Source organism: Delphinapterus leucas, chromosome 18, assembly GCF_059928025.1.
Source record: "Delphinapterus leucas isolate spDelLeu-1000000601 "Yukka" chromosome 18, BTC_Dleu_Yukka2, whole genome shotgun sequence".
NCBI lineage: Eukaryota > Metazoa > Chordata > Mammalia > Artiodactyla > Monodontidae > Delphinapterus > Delphinapterus leucas.
The window spans coordinates 14,882,812-14,899,400 of record NC_143146.1 but is presented as its reverse complement, the minus strand read 5'-3'; the positions used below and the strand labels follow the sequence as shown (position 1 = coordinate 14,899,400).

Here is a 16,589-nt window from a genome sequence, read left to right as displayed (position 1 = left end):
AACACTGAGTAAGAAACAATGAGAGTAGTATTTAGATTTAAAAGCACTGGTTCTTAAGACCCATTGCCTTGTTTTTCGTGGTTTCACCTGCAGCTACATTGGACTTAGTAAGTGAAATTACATAATGATCCTTGAAACCGTAATGACGAAGGTCTGAATAATGACATTATTCCTCACCTGTATAATACTGTAAAATGTATGTCAATCCTGTTGGGATTAATAAACGCATCTAACACTCTTTCTAAATTTATAGTGGGGTTTTTCTTCACTGTATTATGGTCTCAATCAACAGATAGTAAAAGTATGAGTAATACTATCATTGCATGAAATGATTTAAATATATAAAGGGGTCTTCTTGGTAAAGTGACAGAAGGAGCTGAGCAAGGGGTTGAGAATGAGACTGACTTTATTCCCCTTCTTCTTCCTCATTTAGCTTTGGATGCTGGTAAGGTGGGCCTGGCACTGTCTCTCACCCTCACGCTCATGGGGATGACCCAGTGGTGCGTCTGGCAAAGCGTCAGAGTTGAGAATATGGTGATGTTTGTCTTATCTTACCGTTCTTAGCTTTTTCAAGTCTCTTTGCCATTAAATGGCATAAAAGCAATTCTTATGTAAAATAGTAGAACTGTTATTTTTACGTCATAGGTAAAAGATTTTTTTATATCCTCCTCCATCTGTTTAAAGTTAATGTAAAATAAAAAATATGTATCTTTTTCTCAGTCTTATGTGTGCCGTTATCAGCAGGTTTTATATTCATCACAAGCTGTCTTCAAATATAATAAATGTCTCTGTACGAGGGAGGTTCTGAAATCCTGGAGAGAATATAAGCTAATTTCTTAGGGGTTTGTTTATTTTTGTTTCTTAAGGGGTAACACCTCATTTTTGGTAAAAGAAGAATTCAGTATTTTGAGGTTTGTTTATTTAATTAATAGGTTCCTCTGTCCCCCATTTTAGCATTTGATCTTGTATGTGTTGAACACCTGAATTTGCTGGTGTCCCTTTTTTCTGGTAGGATAAGCCCCGTCTCAGAATGAGCTATCAAAGGTGTCAAATTAAAGTTGTTTAAAAGGCCTTAGTCAATATGTAAATTATAGTCTCTTTTGAATATTAGCATCTTTTCTCCTAAAGGGAGAGAAACAATAAAAACAAAATCTTTCCATTTCTTTCTTCTAATAGAGTAGAAAGTGATTAATTATTAAAATGAGGTTTGATGACCATCCAGTCTGCTCATCTATAACAGATGGCCCTTCTGTAGCAACACATTACTGATTGGCGTCCATAAGTATTCTTTTCTTTAACAAAATTCTTTTGCTTTTTATTCAGGTGTGAAAAGTGGATCAATAAAACCTTTGCATTCATTTCTCTAATTCTTTAATTTTAATATAACGTTGAAGGAAGTAGCTGTAAAGGACAGTGTTACAAGGCCATAAACGAGTTTGCAAATCATCAAAGCCTTCATCAAACTCCTACTTCTGTCCTTTGTGTTTGCTAAGACCTTAGATATTCTTAACCACAGAAACGCGGATGTAAAGATATAAAAGCAGAATGCTTCATTTACAACCTCTGAACATCCATGAACAAGACCTTCCCTTCCTAACTCATGTGATGTCATATGTGTTTCAGACGATTTCAGTAGAGTGATTGAATATACGGACCTCGAGAAAGAAGCACCCTGGAAATACTTCTTTCATCTTCCACCACCAGCCTGACCCCATGAAGGAAAGATTTTCTTTCAAAATATTAACTTAAGGTACAGCTTGGATGGGCCTCTGGTATTGAAGGACCTGACAGCAGTCATTAACTCAAGAGAAAAGGTTTGTTTAAGCCATTTGCGTCTTTAAAATCCAGCTTAGGATTTAGCACCGCATCTGCTGTCGGGCGCCTCGTCAGTGTGTCAGGGGGACTCTTTGTTCCTCTTGGATGCAGATTAGATCAGTGACGTTGTAGGTGAATCTTTCTTGGAAACTGACCATGGAATGGGGATCCCAGCATTTCTTTCCCTGCGTGGTGAGCTGCCTCACGGTGGTTGGTGGGCCCTGGAGCTTCTTCGAAATGCAGAATCTCAGGTCCACCCAGACTTCTTGACTCAGAATCACATTTAAACAAGAACTCCCAGTAAAGTCGTTTCTCTCCCATAGGCAGTTTTTTAAAAATTTATTTATTTATTCTTATTTTTGGCTGTGTTGGGTCTTCGTTGCTGCACGCGGGCTTTCTCTAGTTGCGGCGAGCGGGGGCTACTCTTCGTTGCCGTGCGTGGGCTTCTCGTCGCGGTGGCTTCTCTTGCTGCGGAGCATGGGCTCTAGGTGCGTGGGCTTCAGTAGTTGCGGCACGCAGGCTCAGTAGTTGTGGCTCGCGAGCTCTAGAGCACAGGCTCAGTAGTTGTGGCACATGGGCTTAGTTGCTCCACGGCATGTGGGGTCTTCCTGGACCAGGGCTCGAACCCGTGTCCCCTGCATTGGCAGGTGGATTCTTAACCACTGCACCACCAGGGAAGTCCCTCATAGGCAATTTTTGATGACTGATAACCTGTGATTTCCAAGAAATGTCCTTTGACAGTTTGCAATTGAGCTCATGAATCACCTAACCCCTCTTGTGTCTTAGCATGCGGCTCTAGAAAGTTCTGTGCCACTTACCCTACAAATTTACTTTTATATTTTGCAAATCATGCCTTTACATTATAATCTAATTCTGTGTGATTCCAGTGCATTTATTTGCATCTTTTCAGCGGAGTCTGTCTTCATCACAGGCAGTTTTCATCCTGCTGTCTGGCCTTCCCCGCACCAGCCTCCTGTGGGCACTATAGGTATTTCACCACAGGCTCGGCCCTGCCTGGGCTCGGAGTCAGAGACAGCCCAGTGTAGCAGTGTATGTGCAGCTCTTTCACTACCTGACGGGATCAAAAATTACTCTTGCTGCCCGAAGCAGGGCACTAGGTCTGTTTGGCCTGTTTCCCAGGCACTAGGTGCCCACTTAGCTGCAGGTTTCTCTGCCAGCGCAGCTGTGGGTGCCAGTTCTTCCTGCTGACAGCCAGCCCCCAAGCTCAGGTACCTGTGTCCATGTCTTGCTTTAACTGTCTGGCATAGGATCTATATGGTAGGCCTGTTCTTTTAACTGCAGCTGCACCTCTCCCCACTTTCTCTTCTAGCTACACAGAGGGGCATAACAAGCTGCCAGGCCATCCAGGTGATAAGGAGGCCTCAGCAGAATGAAAGAGAGGCCCATGCGTGCATTTGAGTCCCGTCCTGTGACTCACGGGCTCTGTTGTTTCGGTGATAAGGAGGCCTCAGCAGAATGGAAGAGAGGCCCATGCGTGCATTTGAGTCCCGTCCTGTGACTCACGGGCTCTGTTGTTTCAGGCAGACTAATTAATCTTACAAAGTCTCAGTCTTGTCTTTTGCAAAATGCAAGTGATAGGACCTGACCTCTAGGGTTGTTGAACAACTTAAACAAGATAAGGCACTTGGGCTTCCCTGGTGGCGCAGTGGTTGAGAGTCCGCCTGCCGATGCAGGGGACACGGGTTCGTGCCCCGGTCCGGGAAGATCCCACATGCCGCGGAGCGGCTGGGCCCGTGAGCCATGGCCGCTGAGCCTGCGTGTCTGGAGCCTGTGCTCCGCAACGGGAGAGGCCACAACAGTGAGAGGCCCACGTACAGCAAAAAAAAAAAAAAAAAAAAAAGATAAGGCACTTAAAGCACCAGCATGGAGACTAGCATAGAGTAAATGCCTGGACAAAGATTGCTGTCATTTTCATAGTGTGTAAATGACTGTAACCACTTATACTGTATCAATTGTCTGCCCCATGAAAATGTGAGGTTGGCCATTTGCAATTGTATGTATGGTGGCAGGATCCATCTGTCATGTCTTTTCTCTGTCCAACTTATTGTATACCTAAATAATATGGTAATCAATTTTCCATAAATTTCTCCAGCTTGAGTTAAAAATCTCAGCTCCCTACATAATGCCCCTTTGTCTCAGGGCACCACAGGTAATACAAATAATACAAAGGCAAATCCAATACAGATCCTGCTGTCAACACATACAGTCCAGTTGAAAAAGTAAGAAAAAGGCCATATTAGCTTTGTAAGATAGAAGGAGGTCATCATTTTTATGGAACTTTAGCAAAAGATGGTATCACGTCTATTAGGGTTGAGAGGAGTCCACAGGAGGGGTCAGGGAGAGCATTTCTGAGGAATTAGGCCGGTGAGGCAGACTTAGTGATATATGGTTAGGGTTTCAGCAGGTGGAAATGCATGTGGAAGGCATTCCAGAAGGTGGGACCAGCATGAGCAAAGGCATGATGCCCTGATTCGGTGAATGAAGAACCAGGCACCTGCAGAGCATTCAGGGAAAAGAACTGCCAGGTGTATAGCACACATTTTCACGTTCAGCCGTCACGACTACCTGGTAACCCCAGGGAAGCTGCCTCGTGGAGGTGGAGGATGGAGAGGTTAGCGGGGACAGTTTTGTAGCAGAGACTTCCCGGGGTGGAGTGACGGGCACAGAGCCACCTTCGGGAGTTTAATCTGAGAAGTGGGTGCACGTGGACCAGAGTGGGCAGATGCGGAAGGCAGGGAGCCAGTAGCTGCTGGGCCTCCAGCAAGATGTCAGGGAAAGTGATTCCACTTTTTGGAATCAAACTGATGTCAAGTAAAACAAAGTTATAACACCTGGGTTTGTGAATGTGCACCTAGGTTTGCGAGTGGGAGTAGAAAATGGTATCCGGAATTCCCTGGCAGTCCAGTGGTTAAGACCCAGCACTTCCACTGCCCGGGTTCAATCCCTGTATGGTTAGCTAAGATCCCCCAAGCCATGCAGCACGGCGAAAATTTTAAAAAAAAAAAGGAAAACAAAATATTATCATATTTCTGGAGGGTAGGTTGGCGCTACTTAACAGCTTCCTCTGAAAATGTTCATACCTGTTTCTTATCAGTTGCACACCTAAGAATTTCTCTTAAGGAAATAATGAAGGTTGTTTGCAAAGATTTAGCTTCAGTGATATTTAACAGAGTTATTTATAATAGCAAAATATTGGAGACCATCTGCCTATCCGGAAATTGGGGGTTTGTTAAATAAATGATCACATGTACTGTAATATTATGTAGCCATTAAAATAAATACTTTTATGAAATACTGAATGAAAGCAGATTACAGCAGTATGTTCACGTTAATCCCATTCTGTTTAAGTATATGAGCTTGTATCTTCAAGAACACATCAACATAGAAGTCTAGAAGGTAAAAACATCAACATCTTAAGAATGTTTTTTAATCAGAGTGCTGGGGTATAGCTAGAATTTACTTTTCAAATTCATTTGCACTGATTATGATCAAGGAAAGAGTTTCAAAGGAGAGAGACTCAGTGAGGGATTGAGTCATGAAACATTGCAGTAGTAGAATCTGCAGGGCTTGGCACCACGCTGGACTCAGGGAAAGCTGGAAGTAAGGTGGACGTTGTGAGCCCATGAGCCTGAGAAAGAAGCAATGAGAGTAGAGTGGGGAAGTCAGAAGAAGCAGCTGTTTTGTGTGGGGCATTGGGCGTTGATCATGTTGAGTTTGACGTATGAAGAGAGATCCAGGGGCAAACGTCTAACAAGTTGGTGTGTTAGTCAGAGGCCAACCCTGGCCTGTTTGAGAAAATAGAATGGGTATGTCACAAAGCGCTGAAATAAGACCGTCTCCGAGTCTCTTTGGTGTTAGGAATGTAAACTTACTGATACTGGTGACACTTTCCGTGGGCAACTGGAAAAACCCATTGGTGTCCTGGGAAAGCCTTCCAGAGTGGATTTTGATAGCTGAATGGTAGGAATAGCCAGAGCAGATCTTCTCTGAGTTGCCTTTTCCTTAGGTGCTCACGGTGTGAGCAGCCCTCGGTGCCCCTGCATATCTCTGCCGTTTACCAGGAGTCTACAGATGTTCCAGCTGGCACAGATGGATCAGTTTCAGTAGAGCTGATAGTATGGGAACATATGCACATTCTCACAGACACAGTTCTCGCCTGTGTCCTGATGTGTGTTGGTTTACATCTGAGAACACCCAGAAATACAGGCATACCTGGTTTTATTGTGCTTCACAGATCGTGCATTTTTTTACAAATTGAACATTTGTGGCAACCCTGCATCAAGCGAGTCCATTGGCCCCATTTTTCTTACAGCCTTTGTTCACTCCCTGTCTCTGTGTCACATTTTGGTAATTCTTGCAATATTCCAAATCTTTTCAATATTATTGTATCTGTTATCGTGATCTGTGGTCAGCATTCTTTAATGTTACTACAACCCAGTGAAGTCTCAGATGATGGTTAGCACGTTTTTTTAGCAATAAAGTATTTGAAAATTAAGGTATGTACATTGTTTTTCAGATATAATGCTATTGTACACTTAGTAGGCTACAGTATAGTGTAAGCATAACTTTTATATGTACAGAGAAACAAAAAAATTCTTATGACTTGCTTTATTTGGAGATATTCACATTTTTGTGGTCATCTGGAACCAAATCCACAATATGTTCAAGGTCTGCCTGTACCCAGAACACATGAGTCATATCTATATACATGCACTAGGGCCTGCCTATATGCAGAGAATGGCCCATCTATATTACATATATTAGGGTTTAACATAAGGTATAAAATGGCTACAAAATAATAAAACTAGCTAAACTCACTTTTCTTACATTTAATCTCTATTGAGATAAGCTCTTTTTTGAAATGCTACGATTGATTTTACAGACAAAGATTCGAAACTTTGGAGGCATTCAAATGAGAAAATATGAAAAGTTCCCAGCATTCTGATTGCATGCTCAGAAAGACTTAGTTCTTCTCTGTTTAAAGCCGTGAGTTTTAAAAATTTGCTGAATAAATTTACAAATGATTGAAAACATGTCTTACACCCCACATCAATTCCAAATTTCTGAACAGAAATGAAATCATCTCTTGGGAAGCTCCCACCACGGAGTTGGGCAAGCTTATTGATAAAAAAAGGCCAGTTTCTGTATAGTACATGTTTGGATGCACACATTTAAAAGCCAGTTTTTACAGTATAGTTTTATTCCCGACCAGCATTTTACCTGCATTATATTGATTCCTTAATCTTATTCTTAATGCACTTAATTTCTCTCTACTTTGGCTTTAATAACTAGACTGAAACTTGCATGTGTCTTTCCAAGGAGCAATTGTAAGTATTAAGTTGTTTATAAAATGACTTTTGAACTGCTCAGATGAAAGGTCCCATATAAGTAGCAAATGTTGTCTGTGTTGTTGTTGATCTCATTATGTGTATTTTGTCTGCTGGATACTGTCTTTTACGACACTGAGACCTGCATGTTATAATTTTAAGATGTTTCCTTTCAAGATAGGGTATAATTACGATATTTAACATCAGGAAGTGATTTAGTTTCTCTACCAAAGAATAATTCCTCTTAAATAGTAGATCCCTGAGAAAATGAGTACTTGTTTATGTATAACACTTCTTACTTGACTTGTTGACATCTCTGTAGAATTACCCACATGATTCTCAAGGTCAAAATGCCTAGAGAGTAGGAATAAAGCTAATTTAAAAGTGAACTTCTTATGGGCCACTTAGGGTGGGGTCCCCAACCCCCAGGCCGCAGACTGGTACCAGTCGCAGCCTGTTGGGAGCTGGGCCGCACAGCAGGAGGTGAGCAGCGGGCGAGCAAGTGAAGCTTCAGCTGCCGCTTCCCATCGCTCCCTCGGACTACCGCCTGAACCGTCCCCACACCTCCAGCCCCGCCTGTCCGTGGAGAAATTGTCTTCCACGAAACCAGTCCCCGGTGCCAAAAAGGGTGTGGACTGCTGACTTAGGAGACTGCTAGCTTTTTTTTTTTTTTTAAGTTTTATATATATATATATTTTTTAACATCGTTATTAGAGTATAATTGCTTTACAGTGGTGTGTCAGTTTCTGCTTTATAACGAAGTGAATCAGCTATACATATACATATGTCCCCATATCTCTTGTTTTGTTTTTTTCGTTTGTTTGTTTTTTTGCGGTGCGCGGGCCTCTTACTGTTGTGCGGAGCACAGGCTCCGGACGCGCAGGCTCAGCGGCCGTGGCTCACGGGCCCAGCCGCTCTGTGGCATGTGGGATCTTCCATGAACCCGCGTCCCCTGCATTGGCAGGCGGACTCTCAACCACTGCGCCACCAGGGAAGACCCTGTCCCCATATCTCTTGCATCTCCCTCCCTCCCACCCTCCCTATCCCACCCCTCTAGGTGGTCACAAAGCACCGAGCTGATCTCCCTGTGCTATGCGGCTGCTTCCCACTAGCTGTATTACGTTTGGTAGTGTATATATGTCCATGCCAGAGACTGCTAGCTTTTCATTGCCAGTAGATTGATTCTGTTATTTTTAACTCTTTTTGGGACCAGGACGTCTCAACCAGGGGACATTTGTCAATATCTGATATTTTTGGTTGCCAAAATGTGGGAGGTGCTTCTGGTATCTAGTGGGTAGAGTCCCTGGCTACTGCTAAACATCCTACAGTAATACACAGGACAGGCCCCTGACCCCCCAACAATGAAATATCTAGCCCGTAATGTCAACAGTGCCATGGTTGAGAAACTTACAGACTACTCTTTATATAGAACGTTAAAAATTCATCTTCAACAGCCAGGGTTTCTCCTAGGTTTGTTGCATATTGTGAATTCTTAATCCCGATGGATCTCTTTACAGGTTGGCATTGTAGGAAGAACAGGAGCTGGAAAAAGTTCCCTCATCGCTGCCCTTTTTAGACTGTCAGAACCTGAAGGTGAAATTTCCGTCTACGGGATCTTGACATCCATAACTGGATTTCACCATATAAGGAAGAAAATGTCAGGTGTACCTCAGGTATGCACATCAGAACATTCTCACATGTTCTTTTTATAAGGCACCTAAGTTTAGCTGCTTTTAAGTTGATTAGTTTTTTCAAATTGCATGAAAGTGTTGATCCGTTTTCCCCCAATAGAGCATATTTTTAGCAGCAGGTGTTTTCTGCAGATACTTTCCTCAGATACCAGGGTTTGTTTGTTCTTTCGTTTGTTTTGTGTGCATGTGATTTAATAACTGACCCAGACAGATTTCTGGACTCACACTTCCTCAGGTGCCACAGTTTTATCCACTGATAACCACAGAATACTGAGAACAAAATGATAAATGATTAGTATAGCACTGGAGAGGTTCCTATAGAAAAACACGAATTTTAAGTGTCTTAAAGATGGAATTTTGCTGTAGGAAATAAAGCTACCATTTCAAAGGTGATTATCTCCCTGGAAGGCTTTGTGAAACTGTGGAGCTTTGAGGATTACAGGGTGTATTGATGCTCTGGGGAACCTTTTAGAATTCAACCCTTAATAAATGATTAACCAGGCAGGCAGTACAGAATAACGAGGAAGAGCACAGGACACGGAATCCCATCTCTGTGCACCTGTCTTCTCCCCCTTACAAGGCAGCTGACAGGACCAACTCTTTGAGCTGCTGTGAGGACTACATAAGTCAGTGCATGTGGAGTGCTTCCCGTAGACCCCATACACAGTTGCTGTGATGGTGGAGCGTTGAATTGACCTTCTCTTCCTGGGCTCTGATTCTGTTCTCTTTTGTTCTGCTTCTTAAAGACGTATGGCTTTCAGGTATTGTCTTAGAGATTGGATTATCTGCACAGTAGAAGCTCCTGCCATTCCTTATGGTTCACCCACCCAACATAATTCAGTGAATATTCAATTGAGCAATTACTATCCTCCAGGTATATACCCAAGGGCGACATAGGCCCTGTGCCTTCATCTGCCATCCTGCCCTCTGCTTTGACAGCCTTGCTGATTTTTTTTTTTTAATTTTGAGGTTTTTTTTTAAATTCTCTACAATTACCTGGCCATCAAGGGAAGCTCAGAAAAACACCCTCTTGAGATGAGAAACACAAACAGGAGAGGACACAAAAAGATCCAGGCAAGTGTTCATCCTGGAATGTGGGTATAATGAGCTCTGTAATGCCTGTTGATTAGGAAGCATATAGAACATGGCACCCAAAGGCAGGAGAACGTGGACTTGTGGCTTACGACTGAGTGCAGCAGTTGCTACCTACCCCGGCCTCTAAAATACCTGGAATTACTGTAAGCATTTTTGAAATCAAGATATTCCTTCCAGACCACAATGAGATGCCAGTTCACACCCCTTAAGATGTCTACTATCAAAAAAAAAAAAAAAAGAAAGAAAATAACAAGTGTTGACTAGGATGTGGAGAAATTACAATCCTCGTGCATTGCTGGTAGGAGTGTAAAATGGTGCAGCCACTGTGGAAAACAAGATGGAGTTTCCTCAGAAAAGTTAAACATCTAATTACTATATGATCCAGTAATTCTGCATAAGGTTATAAACCCAAAAGAATTGAAACAGGGTCTTGAAGAGCTCTCTGTACAAGCATGTTCATAGCAGCATTATTCTCAATTGCAAAAAGGTGGAGGCACCCAAGGGTGCATCAACAGATGAATGGATAAACAAAATGTGGTACATATATATACAATGCAGTATTATAAAAGGAGGAAATTCAGACACATGCTACAACACAGATGAACCTTGAGAACATTATGCCAAGTGAAGTAAGCCAGTCGCAAAGGACAAATACAGTATGATGCTACTAATATGAGGTATCTAGAATAGTCAGTTCATGGAGACAAGAAGTAGAATGGTGGCTGCCAGGATGGAGAAGTGGGGAGTTGTTGTTTAATGGGTACCGAGTTTCACTTCTGCAAGATGAAAGGAGTTCTGTGGCTGGATGGTGGTGAGGGCTGTACAACAATGTGAATGTATTTAATACCACTGAACTGTACACTCAAAAATGGTTAAAGTGGTAAATTTTATGTGTATTTTACCACAATTAAAAAGACAATTTTTAAGAGATCCCTTTCAGGAAAAATGGGAAGAACTTTTCAGTACATATAATCCCTGTATTTAAAGATTCCCTCTGGCTATTAAGATTCATGACTTAGTGATTACAGTAGAAAATAAATGAGTTTAGATTCCCAAGTTTTAAGTTTTGATTGTACCCATTTCTGAAATGGCCAAATGAGACTATTTAGCAGAAATAACGGGCATGTCTCTAAAGTCCTTTCATATTCTCGGATGAAAGGATCTGGAAGCGTGCCCTGCATTATCTTTAACGTTTCTTAATAAGAAAAGGCTGTATGCTTGTGTACCTAAAGGACTCTATAAATAAAGAAAGCTTGGATGATTCTTGGCTCTGCCGAAAATGTTTGGAAGCACATCTGAGCAAAGACTAAATATACCTTGACATCACCAGGGTTTGGTTCTATTCCATCAGTTTCCACCCTACTTTTGAGCATGCTCTGTGTACACACTCCAGAGAGTGTGTTTATAAAACAGTGCTAAGCTTTGTATCCATGTAGATAATGATCACCAACCACTGTAAACACAGAACCTTTATTTTCCACTTTTCATGTGTTTGTCTCCAGGGTGCAGTGTTGATTAGAGGGAGAGAATCTGTAGACACTGTGCAATGTGTAAAGGTCCCAGGAAATCATTCAGGAGGCAGCCAGGGAGAGAATATTTAAGAGCGTAGACTGAGTGTCAGTATGACCCACATCTTTATTCCTGTTCTGCCTCATACGAGTGTGTGACCTTGATGAGGTCACTCGGCTTCCAAGCTTCATAGTCCTCCTCATTCTTAAACCAGGTCTGGGAACTGCTGCCACACAGATGTGCTGTGAAGATGTAAGTGGGTGTGAAAACATTTGTGGCCCATGCCTGGTTCTTGGGAACACTCAGTCGATAGGAACTATCATTGTTCTTAAGGATCAGGGCACTAGACTTTTAGGTATTAGTTCTACTTATATAAAAAGAGTAACACATTCTGGACTGACTTTGCTCTTTAATTTCTGTTAATGTGTCCTTGGTGATTTTCTTTATATTTATTGCTTATAATAAAAACCAAATTGTTTCCATCAGGATTGCAGCCTATATGGAAATTCAAATATGGGTAACACTATGAAAAGTTGTATTCTTCAAATAACTCACACATCCTAGAGTCTAAACATAAACCTATGTTTTTTAATATACAAAATTATCATTTCTAAAAAACAAAACCAAATTGTTTATATAAATTCAAAAGAGTAAAGCAAAAAAAAAAAAAACCACAGTAGTAGTTTTGGGGAAAAGCATTAACAGAGAAATGTATCTGATATTTTCTACCAAGAACAAGAAGAGAGAATATCACTTCTTTGTATTCTTTTGATTTCTGGCTCCCCTCCCACCAGGTTCTTTCCTGACTACCACCCTGTACCCACCTGTACTTTCCAGTTCCCCACCAAGACCTCCGGCATTTTTTTCTCATCCCTCCCCACATTCTCGACTCTATTCTTCCTCTCCTTGAAGAGAGGGCCTGTGTCTCTCATTTCTGTTGCTCTAGTGCTTGCTGCAGGCCCTGACAAGTTACACAAGCATTAATAATAAGTCCTGACAATCGCAGAATCCTTAACACATTTTAGCCTCTTTTCCTAATCCTCACAATTCTCTCGTCATCCTTATCTGACAGATTTAAAAACCAAGGCATTGTGAGCTTACCCCACTTACCAAGTAAGCAGCAGAGCCAGGATTCAAATTGTGTGTGTGTGTGTTTGGTTTTTTTAAATTGAAGTATAGTTGATTTACAGTGTTTCAGTTGTATAGCAAAGTGATTTTATATTGTATATATAAAAGTTATATATATGTAAATTTTCCAGGTTCTTCTGTAATATAGGTTATTGCAAGATATTGAATAGTGTTCCATTTGCTACAAAGCAGGACCATGTTTATCTATTTTATATATGGTAGTGTATATTTGTTAATCCCAAATTCCTAATTTATCCCTCCCCATCAATTTCCCCTTTGGTAACAATGAGTTTGTTTTCTGTGTCTGTAAGTCTATTTCTGTTTTGTAATTGAGTTTATTTCTATCATTTTTTTAGATTCCACATATAAGGGATATGTGATATTTGTCCTTCTCTGACTTCACTTAGTATGACAATCTGTAGCTCCATCTGTGTTGCTGCAAATGGCATTATTTCATTCTTTTTTATGGCTGAGTAATATTCCAGTGTGTGTGTGCGTGTGTGTGTGTATTGTTTCTATGTCTTCGCTGTTGTAAGTAGTACTGCTGTGGACACTGGGGTGCGTGTATCTTTTTGAATTAGGTTTTTCATATTTTCCAGATATATGACCAGGAATGGAATTTCTGGATCATACGTTAACTCTTTTTTCAGTTTTTTAGGGAACCTCCATACTGTTTTCCTTAACAGCTGCAGCAATTTACATTCCCACCAATGGTGTAGGAGGGCCCCCTTTTCTCCATATCATCTCCACCATTTATTTTTTGTAGACTTTTTAATGATGGACATCCTGACTCGTGTGAGGTGATACCTCATTGTAATTTTGATTTGCATTTCTCTAATAATTAGTGACAGTGAGCATCTTTTCATGTGCCTGTTGGCCATCTGTATGTCTTCTTTGGAGAAATGTCTGTTTAGATCTTATGCCTGTTTTTTGATTGGCTTGTTTGGTTTTTTGATATTGAGCTGTGTAAGTTGTTCTATATACAGAAATCTGTTGCATTTCTATACACTAACAACAAAATATCAGAAAGAGAAATTACGGAAACAATCCCATTTACCACTGCATCAAAAAAAACCAAGAAACACCTAGAAATAAACCTACTTAAGGAGGCAAAAGACCTGTACTCCAAAAACTATTAAGATTCTGATGAAAAAAATGGAAAACAACACAGATGGAAATGTGTACTGTGTTCCTGGATTGGAAGAATCAATATTGTTAAAATGACCATACTACCAGAGCAATCTACAGATTTAATGCAATCCCTATAAAATTACCAATGATATTTTTCACAGAACTAGAACAAAAATTTTTTTAATTTGTATGGAAACAGAAAAGACCCTGAATAGTCAAAACAACCTTGAGAAGGAAGTGAGAAGCTGGAGGAATCACACTCCCTGACTTGAGGCTACACTAAAAAAACAACAGTAATGAAAACAGTATGGTACTGGCACAAAAATCAGACCCATAGATCAATGGAACAGAACAGAAAGCCCAGAAATAAAACCACACACTTATGGTCAGTTAATCTAAGACAAAGGAGGCAAGAATATACAATGGAGAAAAGACAGTCTCTTCAATAAGTGGTACTGGGAAACCTGGACAGCTACACATAAAAGAATGAAATTAGAACATCCTCTAACACCATATACAAAAATAAACTCAAAATGAATTAAAGACTATTAAAACACCTAGAGGAAAACACAGGCAGAACACTCTTTGACATAATTTGCAGCAATATTTTCTTGGATCTCTTAGAGTAATGGAAACAATAACAAAAATAAACAAATGGGACCTAACTAAACTTAAAGGCTTTTGCACAGCAAGGGAAACCATGAACAAAATGAAAAGACAGCCTATGGAATGGGAAAAAATATTTGCAAATGATGCAACCCACAAGGGGTTAATTTCCAAAATATACAAACAGTATTCAAATTTAATTTACGGAGATTTCTGACTCCATAACCTGAGAAATAACCACTCTGCTAATGACTTAAACGCACTGCTGACCGCTGACACAGTAGAACTGCTTCATATCGTGATTTCAAGTGTGTGTGCACGTGCACACACACGGGAACAAAAATTTCACAAAACAATATTACTCTTGCTCTGTACTCTGATATTTTCTATTGTATCAGTTCTGTTCTAGTTCATATGAAAGACAAAATGATGGTCATGAGGTACAGAATTGACATCATGATCCATTGGATGCGCCTGCAGTTTGACAACCACCACCCCTCACTGTCCCCCTGTTGGGCTGGGCTCCTGGTCATTGTTAGCATCACACCAGGAGCTTCACTGTTGTTCCAGATTCTCCTAGCAGCCCCACAGGGTTAGCCCTGTTTTCCAGTTAGGGAACTGAGTCTTGAGGAGATTAATAACTTACCCTGAGTCAAACAGCAGTAGAATCAGAATTTAAAACTGCCTGACTCCAAATTTATTTCTTTTCAATAAATGTTTGTTGAACTTAATGATGTTCTCCCCATTTTTCCTACCACCCCATTCAAAATGATTCTCCAAAGCACAACAAAAGCGAGTAAGGACAGAGCAAAGGGGGAAGATACTACTCCTAATACTATGACCCTTATTTGGAGAGTATCAGTTTAGAAATGTGTTATTCACTTATATGTCATGGTCTAATAAGTGTCAGGAGAAGATACTCAAAATCTTACCCCCCAGAGCCAAGAGCGCTTTCTCTTTACAATGTCTAGCTGGCTGTGGAGGTGGAGAAAGTCTGGTTGTTTCGTTACTTGAAGTTACTTATCTAAGTGCAGAAAGCTTACATCCCTCTTCTCCTAAAATGAGTAGGAAGCAGTGTTGCATGTGTCTCAACACCCTGATTTAGGGAACCTACGAAACTGCGAGCAAACTGCAGAGGGGAGCCCAGTGCTGTTTCTTTGAGTCGCCCCGCTTAGGTGGGCCAGGCCTCCATCATCTTCCCTGGCTCCCTGTGATCCTGGGAGTAGCAGCGAGCTTCCAGGATGTCCTCTCTCCCAGGCTTATCGCCGTCACTGCTGACCCCCTCATGAGGAGTCGGAATTGGGGGAGATGTGATAGCAGCAAAGACCTGCATAGGAACCAGAGGCAGGGGAGTGGTGACAATCAGTCTTGGAGTCCTGAGGGGAACTTTCAAAAACAAGTACTGTATTTGTAAGAATGAACTCAAACTGTGTTCAAAATTTCAGGAATAAGCAAAAAATGGAAGCACTTCCTAGGTAATGTCCTTAAAACAGGTAGATGAAATGTATGCAGCATTTGTGCTCGCCATCTGAAGTAATTAAGTATGTTCCCCAGAAAGAACACCAAGGTGAGATTATATTCAGGGAGTAGCTTGCTTATCTGAAAGGATCTGGAAAAATGGATTTCAGAACTTCTTTGCATGATCTCTACACTTAGAGGCCCTTGTCCTCTTGGCACAAAGAAAATGTTTTCAGTTGAAGAGGGATTCCATGCAAATTCAATATTTATGATCGCAGCCCAAGTGTTGACACAGATCAGCAGCCATCATCGTTATCATGATTAAACAGATTGATATTTTGTATTTAATAGGTTTTATTTTAAATCAAAGCAAAAGCTAAGTATTTTTTTAAATAGCCCACTCTGCTCTTTTGGTATTTACACTCCCTGAGTTTTCTTCAGTGGGTTAAAGAAGGTGAACCACAGCTGTCTCTTTAAGACTTCTCCCTGGTTACCTGGTTTTCTTTCCCTTTTTTTCTTGTTGCGAACAAAACTGAGAGAGAGAAGAGGCGGATGTGCTGTTACTAGTAAAGAAATACAACTGGATTCTAGCCTAATGCAGTCGGCCCTTTGTCTCTGACACTGAAGTCTTCATTAAATCCCTCGAAACTGCTCCCTGGAGCCCCTGAAAGAGAACTTAATGGGACTTAAATTCTCTTTCCTTTGTTGGCAAAGGATCTTCTTTTCTTGTGAGCATGGATGATGATCAGTTCATTCAGAGGCTACAGGACTTAAAAAAGGAGAGCAAGAGGGAAACCAAGATTTAAAG

At 41.0% G+C, this 16,589-nt stretch overlaps 1 pseudogene across 1 annotated transcript in view; it reads left to right on the top strand.

The window, feature by feature from the left end:
• The window catches only part of LOC111176319 (ATP-binding cassette sub-family C member 4-like), a 105,955-nt pseudogene that overhangs the window by 47,557 nt on the left and 41,809 nt on the right, over window positions 1-16,589 (top strand). Inside the window, exons 10-12 of the transcript XR_016388767.1 lie at window positions 434-534; window positions 1,624-1,814; window positions 8,681-8,836. The product of XR_016388767.1 is annotated as an ATP-binding cassette sub-family C member 4-like (transcript). The remainder of the gene's footprint in view (window positions 1-433; window positions 535-1,623; window positions 1,815-8,680; window positions 8,837-16,589) is intronic.